This window comes from Pinus tabuliformis, chromosome 5_2 (assembly GCF_031772625.1).
Source record: "Pinus tabuliformis cultivar Carrire ecotype Pingquan chromosome 5_2, CPIR1, whole genome shotgun sequence".
NCBI classification, from domain to species: Eukaryota; Viridiplantae; Streptophyta; class Pinopsida; order Pinales; family Pinaceae; genus Pinus; species Pinus tabuliformis.
Genome location: NC_142306.1, coordinates 619,920,588 through 619,932,896, shown reverse-complemented (window position 1 = coordinate 619,932,896; position 12,309 = coordinate 619,920,588). Strand labels below are relative to the sequence as shown.

General features: G+C 38.8%; 1 non-coding gene across 1 annotated transcript; it reads right to left on the bottom strand.

Moving 5' to 3' along the window:
- Positions 1–11,566: 11,566 nt before the first annotated feature.
- On the bottom strand, positions 11,567–11,648 carry TRNAS-GCU (transfer RNA serine (anticodon GCU)). Its single transcript has one exon. It is a non-coding gene; the product is annotated as a tRNA-Ser (tRNA).
- Positions 11,649–12,309: the final 661 nt, after the last annotated feature.

The window sequence follows — 12,309 nt, the reverse complement described above, 5'->3', positions numbered from 1 at the left end:
CTGGTATTTGCGACAAGTATCCAACATAAGGCGGAGACTTGCAATGTGGTGCTTTACCAATCCAAAAACAGCATCAAAATACACTTCTAAGAATTTATGGATGAACTCTTTAAACGCTGCAATTACAACCCTTGAGAAGATCGTGGGTACATTCTTCAACCTGAATGGCATTACTGTGTACTGGAAGCATCCCCACTCTATTGCAAAGGTCGTCTTGTTGCTATTCTCCAGCATGATATTAATCTGATGGTACCCTGAGAACCCATCAATGAACGAATAAGCTTCATGTCCTCCAACGTTCTCTAAAACTTCATCCATAAACAGGGTTGGAAATGGGTCATGAACACATATATCATTAGGCTTTCTTAGATCCACACATATCTTGATTTCACCTTGCTGCTTTTTTTCCTGGACAACCACAAGGATTACCCAATCATATTCTTCTACTGGCTCAATCATTCCATCTTCCAGCATTTTGTCCAGCGTTTTGCGAACCTTCTCCTTATACTTAGGATTTAGACGGTAGGGTATTTGTTTTACGGGCTTCACATCAGGCTTTAAGGTGATCTTCATCACTCTCAGATCCCCTACTATTCCTTTCAAGTCCGAGAACTTGGTGGGAAACAAGTCTTGGTATTCACGCAACAGTCTCGCCACTTTATCAATTGTATCTTTATCCCAATAATCACCTATCTTTGCAAACTTAGGCTGCGAGTCGGATCCAACGTTTAATTGCCTGGCCTTCAACCTCGCGTTGTCCCTCGGTCTCTGGAATGTTGATTTTTCACAGATCTTCTTCTTCTTCTTCTGCAGTCACATTGTAGCATTCTAGTGCATGGCACAGCTGGGTACCCTAGTCTGGTTGAACCCATTCTACTGGCTCTTCAGGTGTTCTAAAGATAATGGCCTTAATTTCCTGGAGTGCTTCATCAATGCACTCAAATCCATCCTCAAAGTTGAAATTTAACAAGAAACTTTCCCTCAAGATATCCCATTTAGTTGTCCCATGGCGTAGCTCTGTTTCCAAGTACCAATTCATTGGAATAGTGTCTAAGGTGTGATAGAAGATATGCACCCATTCCGGTTGTGGCTCCTCTCACCAAGATTTAGTCCACCGTGCCAAGTTCTCACGCGAGTCATCCTTTCCACTTTATTTTTCAGTCATCCTGGTATTAGCATAACCAAACTTTAGCTTCATCATTCTCATGTATTCCTTCCAATCAGCGAAGCTATCCTTATACGTACCCCACCAATGGGAAAGTGTAGCGTGCAGTGCCAGATCCAGTGCCTAGAATCGATGTTCCTTGGGAACCTCCCTTTCAAACTCATCCAAAAATAAATTAACATCATTTAAGCCATCATAATGCGGGAGATTCCTTACCTCCGTTGATACACACCACAACGATTTTGTCATCATATTGCAACGTAGCGTAGATACTTCATGCAATCTATTATGCCAGTGTTCGAGCTCTTCATCTGAATCTGAGGTACAAGAACTATCTCTATCCCATGCGATCCACCCATCTGCAGTGGGGTTGATCCAATCTTCATCGCGTGCAATGATTTTGTATATTTGATCCAAGTCGTCTTCCTCCACATAGTCACAGTCTGGTTCAGTATAGTGCGCTCTCTTAGCAGGGTCTAGTGGCACAATAACCCTAAGCACATTTTTCTCAAATGTCATCCTTCACTTCTTCAAATTAATTACTGCATCCATATCAAAGGCCCAATCGATTCCTTTTAGCGCAGGGTAAGGATTGTTGTCATCCACTATTTCAATTACTTCAAAATCGGCTAGAGCACTTGCTCCTTTAATGTCTATTTTTACCCCATAAAGGTGTCCCATAGGAATGATCTTGTACTGATTGGTCATGCATAGTTGTATAGGAGACCATTGTAATGCAAGTCTCCCCATCCTCTCTCATGTCTGCTTAGGTAGTACGTTCGCGTCAAAACCCAAATCCAGGATGACTTGATCCATTTCATACTCCCCGATCTATGCGGTCAGCCTCATCTCACGCCTTGTCTACTTCTTATGTTTACCCAATTTCCTTACATCGCGTTGTTCTGAAGGAATCTAAATTTCCCCATACAATTATTGATTAGCTCTTGGATCCCTTCCACTACCTTCATATCTCTTAACAACTTCATACAAGTTTTCAGAAAAGTGGCTAGTAGCAAGGGATCCACGTCCTGTACTTCACTATTTCCAACTGATTTCTCTTGGCTCCCTGACGTAGAAGCTTCAGCAAAATTCTTCTTGGCCTCCATAAAAGTTTCTTTAGCTCGGTTTATATCAAATCTGACTTCCTTTTCGGCATCCTTACGCACCCATCCTTTGGCTTCTGGATGCTTTCCCTTATTTTCTCCTGTAGCCATACCACTTTGTGTCACGATATTAATGCTATGGTCCTCTTCGTGAGGCTCCGCCCTCATCATTTGTATGTTTTGCATAGGTTGTTGTGTCTTTTTCTCCTGTATCTTGGCAATTAGCACTGGGAAATCTTCTATCACATGATCAAACTGTCTGCAATATTGACAAGAAGGATGTGTAGGGTTATGACAATCGCGCACAAAATGTCCTGCTTCACCAGAGTTATAACAGATGATTTTTCCACGACCTCTGCCAGCCCCTCCTCCTCTTCCTCTTCCACGACCTTGAAATCCTCCACACGCTACACCCGTGCCCTGATCTTGAGGCTAATTTCCCACCTGCATCCAATGCGTAGGGGTCCGCTCCATCATTAATTCATAGCTTCGGTAGTTTTGTTCATCATGTCCAACTGATTTAGAGAAAGTACAAAATAATTGTTGCAGTGTCTGAACAAAATTCTGCAAGAGGTGACAATTATCAGTTGCGTGCTGCCCAACTATAACACAGATAATGCACCATAATGGTAATCCCATGCTCGGCCCTGAATGTTTTTAGGCTTCAGAGGCACTGGACCTCCTCCAACCAAGTAATTCTAATAAAAAAGGTAGTGAGCCTTATCATGTCCATTGTCTTTACATTTTATGCACCAAACTTCAGCGCACCTCAGACTGAGCATCCTTTCCTGTCTTCAAACTCTGCAACTCCATGTGCAGAATTTCCAATTGCGACTGAATATGTTGCACTCCTACGTTCGTGTCCTGTACTGGTGAGGCTTCCAACCTCATTGCAATCTCCACAACCTCCGGTTGCATTCCTATCTTTTGTTGCGCTAATGGTAATCTTAGATGTGGTAGGAGGGACATGATGTGTTAGTCCCTATGATGAGAATTCATAGTTGACATGTTATCCTACCAGATCAGGCACTTTAATCTCTGATCGAAGTTCCACGCAGACTCATTTACCCTTTGTTGTATCTCCTTAAACTCTGTTACATACTGTGCCTGAGACTTAGGCTTCTTAAACTCAATGTTCAACGCTTGCTGAGTCTCTGACAACATCGTGCCATGTCTATCTTGACAGAATTTAATATACCAAGTTAGCGCCCTATCCTGTAGCGTTATGACCAGCTGCACTTTCTTTATATTATCATCAGTAATCTGTTGTGCTGTCCACACAAAATTTGCAACAAACCAGAATTGTTCAGGGTCTTCACTTCCTATCCCTTTAAAGATCGACATCTTCAGTGCATTTTCCATGTTGAATGGTTGGTGCGGAGGTGGAGATGGAGGTGAATGTGGTGTATGTGGTGGAGGTGGATATGGAGGTGAATGTGTAGGTGTATGTGGTGGAGGTGGAGATGGAGGTGGAGTGGATGGAAGAGGTATCCTCGAGATCCCTTGAATTACTATCTGCAGCGTGCTTCGCAGTGTACTCAGAATAGTCCCTTCGTCGTTGTTAGAAGAGGATATTAGCAGCGGACTGTATTCAGAGCCTGATTCTCTATTCCTTCTAAAGGGTTTTCTGGTTCTCGTAGTCCCAAACATCAAGGTAATGGCATAACCTGTTTTTCACATAACAACATCTTAACTAAGTTTTCGGAGATTTTAGGTACGTACCTCACTATCCCTTGAAGAGTTTGCGCTCTACTTCGCTATAGCTGATGGTCGTATCAATCACAATTTCAATGATGAATCCTCCTAATATCTGATCAATCCATTGATCAACAACCCACACGATTTTATTTTCTGAAGCTTCTAGGCACTTCACCAGATCTGGAGTCCACACAATAGGGCCGTCAGCCCTCCACGTACCCTGACTGTTCGCTAATCTAGATAGCCACTCGTGCAATTAACAAGGGAAGAAACAAAAAAAGGCTTCGGTTTCGTCCGTGTACAGGTATCTATTCAACCACTGTTCTTTGGATAACCATGGGTTTTTGTTCTCTTGAGCTGCAAACACGTGCAACTTCCTATCGAGGCACTTCTTGATTTCTTTCTTAGTCGGGAACCACTTATTCGACATCACTCATTCCTCAGATAGATCCTGATCCCAGCAACGGAACCATTTGTTGGCTTGATGGGGCCTAACCCAGGTTTAATGTTATCTATGCCAACCAACAAAACCTTAACTGCTAGCTCTTTCAGCAAAAACCTGCATAGCGCAGGCTGCAGTCTCACCCGAAGTAGTCTTGGGGGATGCTAGAACCAGGTTTCTGCATCCAGAGGTCTGAGTGATGGTTTCCTGAAGTCCCTATGGCTGAGATCTACCTTCACGCAACTCTGATCCTTCTGAACAGATAACTACTACGAATCTATCTAAATGAATTCCAAATCTTCGCGAGGGTACTTAATTGTACGTATCATGCATAAAGATTACAGATCTACCACTTTCGCGTAGTAAGCAAGCATTAATTCATATAAAATATATCATAGAGAAAAGATATATGAACTTAGCAGAAGTAAATAATAAGACACAGATGCATCAGTTTTAGCCCAAAACAATCTTTATTAAGTATAAGCGTTCAATTACAGACTTCTTTTCCCTGTGCACTCAGCTGCAGGGGCCGGTGCACTTAGCCTGTGGACTTACCAAGGTGTCCGCGCACTCAGTAGCAGGATCCTTCCCCTTTCGCCTAAGTACATGAAACAAAATTTTCTTGCCTTAGCACCTTGCCCTTACAATGATTCTTCATTATTATTATATCCTCTTAGACTCGCTATGACTCAACTATATATAGCATTTTCTTTACAATGCCATGGTTCACGAACCATGGGTGGGTCTCAAAACAACTCTATCACCTACCCAACTAAAGGACTAAATCCCTTTTGACTTCTACTACCTTTGCGCTCCGCTTCCACATTTAGTGGAGACTTTACATTCGCTAAAAAAAGATATTACAAAATTGCACAAAAATAACTCAAAATTTGACTTAACTAATGCTAGGGACCCCTTCCCAACATCAAGTATCCAATGTGGGCTATGGTTTTGAACATAAAATGTTGTGTTGCATGCCTCAGCCCACAAGTGTAGTGGTAGGCCTTGATCATGCAACATCGCCCTTGCTGCCCCTACTATGCTTATGTTCTTCCTCACGGCCACCCCATTCCGCTAAGGGTTATGTGGTGCCATCAACTTCCTTTTAATCCCTTCCGCTGCACAGAATTTCTTAAACTCATTTGAGACATACTCACCACCATTATCACTCTGTAGATTTTCGACCTTCTTACCCAACTGTTTCTCCACCAATGCTTTAAACTCATAAAACTTTGTGAAGGTTTGATCCTTTTTCTGCATGAAAAATATCCAACATTTTCAAGAAAAGTCATCAACAAATATAACATAATACCTATGTTTGGTCGTGGACGCTGTTGAGAATGGTCCACACACATATGAATGGACTCGCTCTAGAATAGCCTTTGCTCGACTGTCTTTGTCATGAAAGGAAGACTCAGTGTATTTTCCCAAAGTACACTCCTTGCATGTATCAAGTTGCTCAAGCATACCTTTGGGAAGACCAGTAGAGATCTACTACAATATCTTCAAAGCCCCATGATGAAAGTGGCCCAATCGTCTGTGCCACAACTCGCCAACGTCTTAGCTCTGCACCCTTTCTGCTTTTATGCTCAAAGGAACACACTCCTCTACCTCCAGGTTATAGAGATTCTTCACTCGAATCCCTACCTTCTTTACTTGACCCGTGGCTATGTGTCAAAGGAATGCCTTTCCTTTCGAGAAGATCACATCATAGCCTTTATCCTCAAGCATGGCAATAGATGCCAATTTCTTCTTCAGCCTGGGCACATACATAACGTTATTGAAGGTGAGTGGAGCCCCATGATCCCTCTTAAAAGTAATCGTGCCCAATCCAGTAACACTATACTTCCTGTCGTCACCCATCTCGATATGCATATGGAGATATTTCTCCTCCAAGTCACTGAATAACTCTTTGTTGCTAGTCATGTGGAATGAAGCTCCACTATCTAAGTACCATACAATTTCCATCATTGATGACACCATGCATGCAATGAGGGAAAAGTCCAATTCGAATTGAGAGGCCAAAGCCTCACCTGCCGCTCCTCCTAAGGACTTCTTCTTGGACTTCTTGAGTGGACAATTTGTAGCAAAATGGCCCAACTCATGACAATGAAAACACTTAACTTTCATCATGTATTTCTTCTTACCTCCATGATAAGAATCCGATTTGGAATGGGAAGCTTTCCCTTTCCCCTTCTTTGCCTTAATCGCTAAGGCACAATTCTCTTCATCATCAATCTTTGATGAAGAGCCATCCCTGGTGTTCCTCCTGATCTCCTCCTGCATCAAATCCAACCACAGTCATTCCCAATTCGGAAGCTTCTCCCGACCATTGACAGAGTCTTGATAACTATGCCAACTCTTTGGGAGTCCTAGAAGAGCAAGACTCACCATATCATCCTCGAAAACCGTGATTCCAACACTTCCAAGTTCATCACGACACTGAGTGAACTTGGTCAAGTATTTTGGAATCGTCTTGCCTTTCTCCATTTTTATTTTTCAAAGTTTGTCCTTTAGTGCCAATTTCCTTTGGTCATTGTTGTTTTGATACAAGTCCGTCAATGTTTTCCACATAGCATACAGAGTGTCCTTTCCATGGAGAGTCGAGACAATGTGGTCCCGAACCCCCTCAAGGATTATCTACCTCGCCTTCGCCACACACTTCTTTCATTTGGCCAAATTCTGTGCATCCAATGTTGTTGGCTTAGGAATTTCTTGGTCAACGAATTCCTTCAAGCCATTATTCTCTAGCACAACCTCCATTCTGTCCCTCTAGGCTATAAAATTCGAGCTGCCTTCCAAGGCATACTTGAGCTGGAAACCATAGAACACCATCTGCCAATCCTGAAGTATGTATTGCAAATTTGAATTTCATCTATAACCCAAAACTTAAAACTTCGAAATCTCCTCTAGTGTATTGAATTTAGCTCTGATACCATGTAGAAAATCCTATAGATTCACAAGCTCATGCAATTTACTAAAGCACAGGACAATAATCTACTTCTAATTTCAACCAGAGGAAGCCAATAGATTGATGAAAACGATATGAACAAGAAGAAGATAAGTAAATGGCACATAACACAATATGTATATGGGGAAAGCCACTGCTCAAAACCTCGCTATCTGTATTGCATATATCAGATATATGCGTGAAGATACAGAGCTTGTTCTCACTAGAACAATTCCGCACAAGTATGCTCAACTCTCTTAGCTCACAAGCTAGCTCAAGCCAAATCCTTAGTCTATTTAGCCACTCTCCAAGCCCCTAATCTCTTGTGTAATTCCTAGGATGAATAGCTTGTATTTAAAGGGAATTCATGCTTCCAAAACTGCGCAATCCAAACATAGGTTCTTCTCTGATTGCATGCATGATATTTACAACTCAGTAAATCATACAATTGATAGTACACTATCCCTGCACACTAGTCTCAACTGGGTCTTTCTCAAAATCGACATGCATGAGCTTATGATAAGGGAATATCCAGTTAACTAGAGTGACACTTATGGATGCACTAGTGCACCAATTGACTGTTAACTCTCTATTAGTTCCACAAATAGTTAGGAACTAATTTAACTGAACATAACTCAGTAAACTGAGTGATCTAATTTACAACTCAAATTAAACTCATACTAGACCCCTAAAATTTAGGGAGAACATATACATGAATTCAAAAAGACTTCCAACTCGAAATTCCTAAGCTAATTAAGTTAATTAAACTTAATTAACTATTTACAAGTTGCTATGAGAATAGAATTCAATTTTAATTCATAGTTTAAATCAAGGACAAATTTAAACTGGAATTTCTTGTTTCCATTTCTCAACATTAGTTTAGGGTCTAGTGATCTAGGTTTGGATTGCGATAAAGCCTGAGAGATTGGTCTCGATTTAGGGCCTAGTGATCTGGGATTGGATTACGGTAAAGCCTGAGAGACAAGGAGACTGAAAATTTCTCAAGGATAGTGATGGATTCCGGATGGCATTGCAAGTTCGGTTTGGTTGCGATCGAAGCACTGGTTTTGGTGTCATCACGATTGATGAGGGTGGAGGTGGTTTAACCTCTGGATTCCCTTGGTTTTTTTGGACTAATTTTTCTATGAGATCCCACATTCATGCTTGGAATATGGCATGAGGGTGACTGGTTGAAAGAAAGATTTGGTTCAATCATGTCTACGGTCGAGTGGTACGTGGAAGTCTCAAATATGGTCGTATTTGCCTATGATTAATAAAAGATAAGTTCTCTTACTTTTGCACTTGTTTATATGTGGATTTAATGGCTATCATATCTCTGATATTTATATGGTTTTATGTTGGTTATAAGCATGGTTAAATGACTGGTTCATGTCATGGTTATTTCATGTATTTACTTGTAATTATTAAATGGATGGATGCAAGACCTAATTGATGATATAATAGTTCAATGGAGAAGGAGGTGATCCTTTTGGTTATGTTTCATAATTTCTTTCAGTCATTTATGCTATGTCTTGTATCCTAGACCTATAGGTTGCATTGATGCCAAGTGTTTGACAAAATGTCAGTCCCGATTGGGGATGCTTAGGTCTAGTCCTAACGTTGAATTTTGAATTGTTTATATTGTCATCATGTCTTTTATGGATTCTGGAGGTTGTAACAAGTTCTAGGTAGAGGCTGAGATTCTGGGCTTGAAAAGTCGCTCAAATCTCGAGGACGTTGGCACAGGTCTACTGGAAAAAGTCCAAGGACACTGGCACACATGCCTGTGAGAGCGAATTTGGCTTCTGGTCGCTATCTTGCCTATAACATGAGAGCAACCAGGAGTTAAAAGGCTTAAATCATCAGTAGGACTTAGGGACAAGATGTCTGAGTGGCTGACATGTCTCCTCAGGGTGTTGTCGCTGATGTGGATGGGTTTGTTTGATATGTTTCGTCGGTTCCATTTCCTTAAGGTCGGCAAGGAAGTTGAATCCCTTATAATATTCTCTCTTGTCGCATGTTTACCCCGGTTGTCCAGTTGCCTAGGTGGACCTGGGAGGAGGGGGTGTTACAAATAATATATTATGTATTAGATTTTTATATAGTAGTTTAATTATATATTATAATTTTATCGTATATCACATATAAAATAAAATAAGAATTATAAATATTAATTCAAATATCTTTACTTTTCACTTCATAAATACAAATTCAACTTGTTCCCTCATAAATTAAATGTAGTATGTTTATTATTTGTATTTTGAATTGAAATGATATCAATATTTTATTTTCTATATATTTAATAGTAAAGTATGTTATAATTACTTTTAATGTTATTTTAGTTTATGGGTTGTATTTATGATATATTCAAAAGTGATTTATGAGTATTTTTCTTAAAGTATTACCATAGTTAATTATCCATTACAAATGAATATGATGTTATGTTCTAAAATGTGATTGATTTTTGTAAAGTTTATTTTCATGGTACATTTTTTAAGGCTCATTTTAGACTTCAAAATTCCCCTAATGCATGGCACCACCCCATGATTACACATAGATAGAGGAGCCATGTGATAGTTACATAATAATTCTAACATAACATCATGGGCGAAAATATTAAAAAAAAACCATATCTCAATGATCTAAACTCTTATTTTAATTAAGCTTATATAGTTATATTTAGACACATTCTGCATTCCATAAATCAAATAAAATCATATTTAAACACATTCTGCATTCCATAAGTCAAATAAAGCCCTATTTAGACACATTCTGCATTTCATAAAATACATGAGACACCATACTCCCTCTTAAAAAATAGGTCATTTGTCCTTTCAAATGGGAATACAATGTCTATGAAATCAAGATTTTAGTCATTTAGGGTTTCGTTATTATTTCATTATTATTATTTTTTCAAGCAGAAATGGAGAATATTTGTATTAAAAATTGGTAAAAAAAAGATAAAAGAATACAGAGAATACAAGCTTGCTATTTAATTGGTGGTATTTTTTAATTTTCTCCTATACATTTTAAACTTTTGTCATGTTGGTCTTACATAGATACTAAGAGAATAAGCAGAAAGCCTATAAAAAACACTGAAAATACATGTGGATTTATAAAACACTTTAGAGATTTATTGCTGTTGTTTTACCTCCAAATGGATGGATGGTTGATCCAATTCCTTTGATTCCTTGAGCTACTGTCAAAAGTCTTCTTCATTAGATTTCTTTTCTGTTTGACCTACAAACCTATAGTCTACTGAATCATGGAGTCTGAAATGTAATCTTCACTTGTGTAGTGAACACAGAGTTTTATATTATAGCAATTGATTTCAATTTATGATTATTTTTACCCATATTCTCCTTGAATACTCATTATCTAGTTGCATTTTCTTAGTTGTTGCATTTCCCAATTATAAAGAATTTCAGAAAAAATAAAATCCAAAGGGATTTCATTGCTTTGTAAGAGCTTTTCATGTATCCAAAAATCCGTATGAATAGCTTTGAGGTTTCCAAGATCCATGTTGTTCCAGGACCACAAATGAAAACTTTCTTTCCTACAAAGATTTGGGAAAACCAGTGTATCCAAAGAAAGATTACAACCACAAAGATGAGTAGTAGTAAGGCTAAAAGGGGTCACTAATTCTATACTACATATGAGGGCATGCATCCAAGACTATTTGTGGAAAGTCTGTATTTAACTATGGGAATGGATCCACAATCTAGTTGAATAATAACCATAAATACATAGCCAGCCAACACTTCAGCAGAGGAGAACACTAAACTGATATACCAACAACCATAAATACCCCGGGTTGCCATATATAGCCAGCCAACACTTCAGCAGAGGAGAACACTAAACTGATATACCAACAACCATAAACACCCCGGGTTGCCATATATAGCCAGCCAACACTTCAGCAGAGGAGAACACTAAACTGATATACCAACTGCACAAAATTACCAATATGAAAAACCCAGGTAGGCTAGAGTCAAACTATTTACCTTGTCAATGCTTTTATTTCCAATGACTACCACTTTTCTTATTTCCCAGTTAATGGTAATGGAAAGATGGTGCAACAGAACATAGGCTTCTCACAGATACCTCAGGGAGCTAGACAGCTTGCGAGTGCCATTTTTAAAAAGATAAAGACTCATGAAAATTGAGATTTGAACACGAATGCATAAAATGTTTTAGTATTGTTTAAGCGTCGCCTGAGAGATTCGAACTCTCGCGGGGAAACCCCATGTACTTAGCAGGCACACGCCTTAACCACTCGGCCAAAGCGACACATGTGATGCCCTTTATATAATATTACACAGGAATCGAATAAAATTGAAATTCTGGAGATACGATATGTTTGTTTGCTGTATGCTGCTATGGAAATGGTGAAGAATTAGTTGCATGGACTCAATCACCCGTTTGAAGATACTATAAGAGCAGTAGAGTCGCGAGGATCAAACTCGGTCCCTCTCACATCCTTCCTAGTCTTTTTCAAATTAAATTTATATATTGATGTATTATTATACACTTTTCTATCCCTTTATTAGTGCCTGCTATGGTATATAAATATATTTGTAGTTAAACTGCTTGGACCTTTGTTTCTGAAACCAAAAATATGGTCCAATGAAACTTTTTTATTAAATTTATCTTTTTAAATCTTAAAATATTTAAGAAATTTTTTTATTGATTACAAAAATTAATTACACTAATTATTAATTAATTGTGGTTATATGTGACATTTGTTTAAAATAATTAAAAAAATGAAATAAAATTTCAAAAATAACACATAATCTGTACATTGATTGATTTCACACCGTGCAGTTATCAAATCATCAATTTGGGCATGATAATTTTCTTATAAAATTTAGTAATGACTAAATGGCAAGATGTTGTTATTGGATGAGTAGGCTCTACTTCCAACCAACTCGGATGATTTTATAAAATTTAG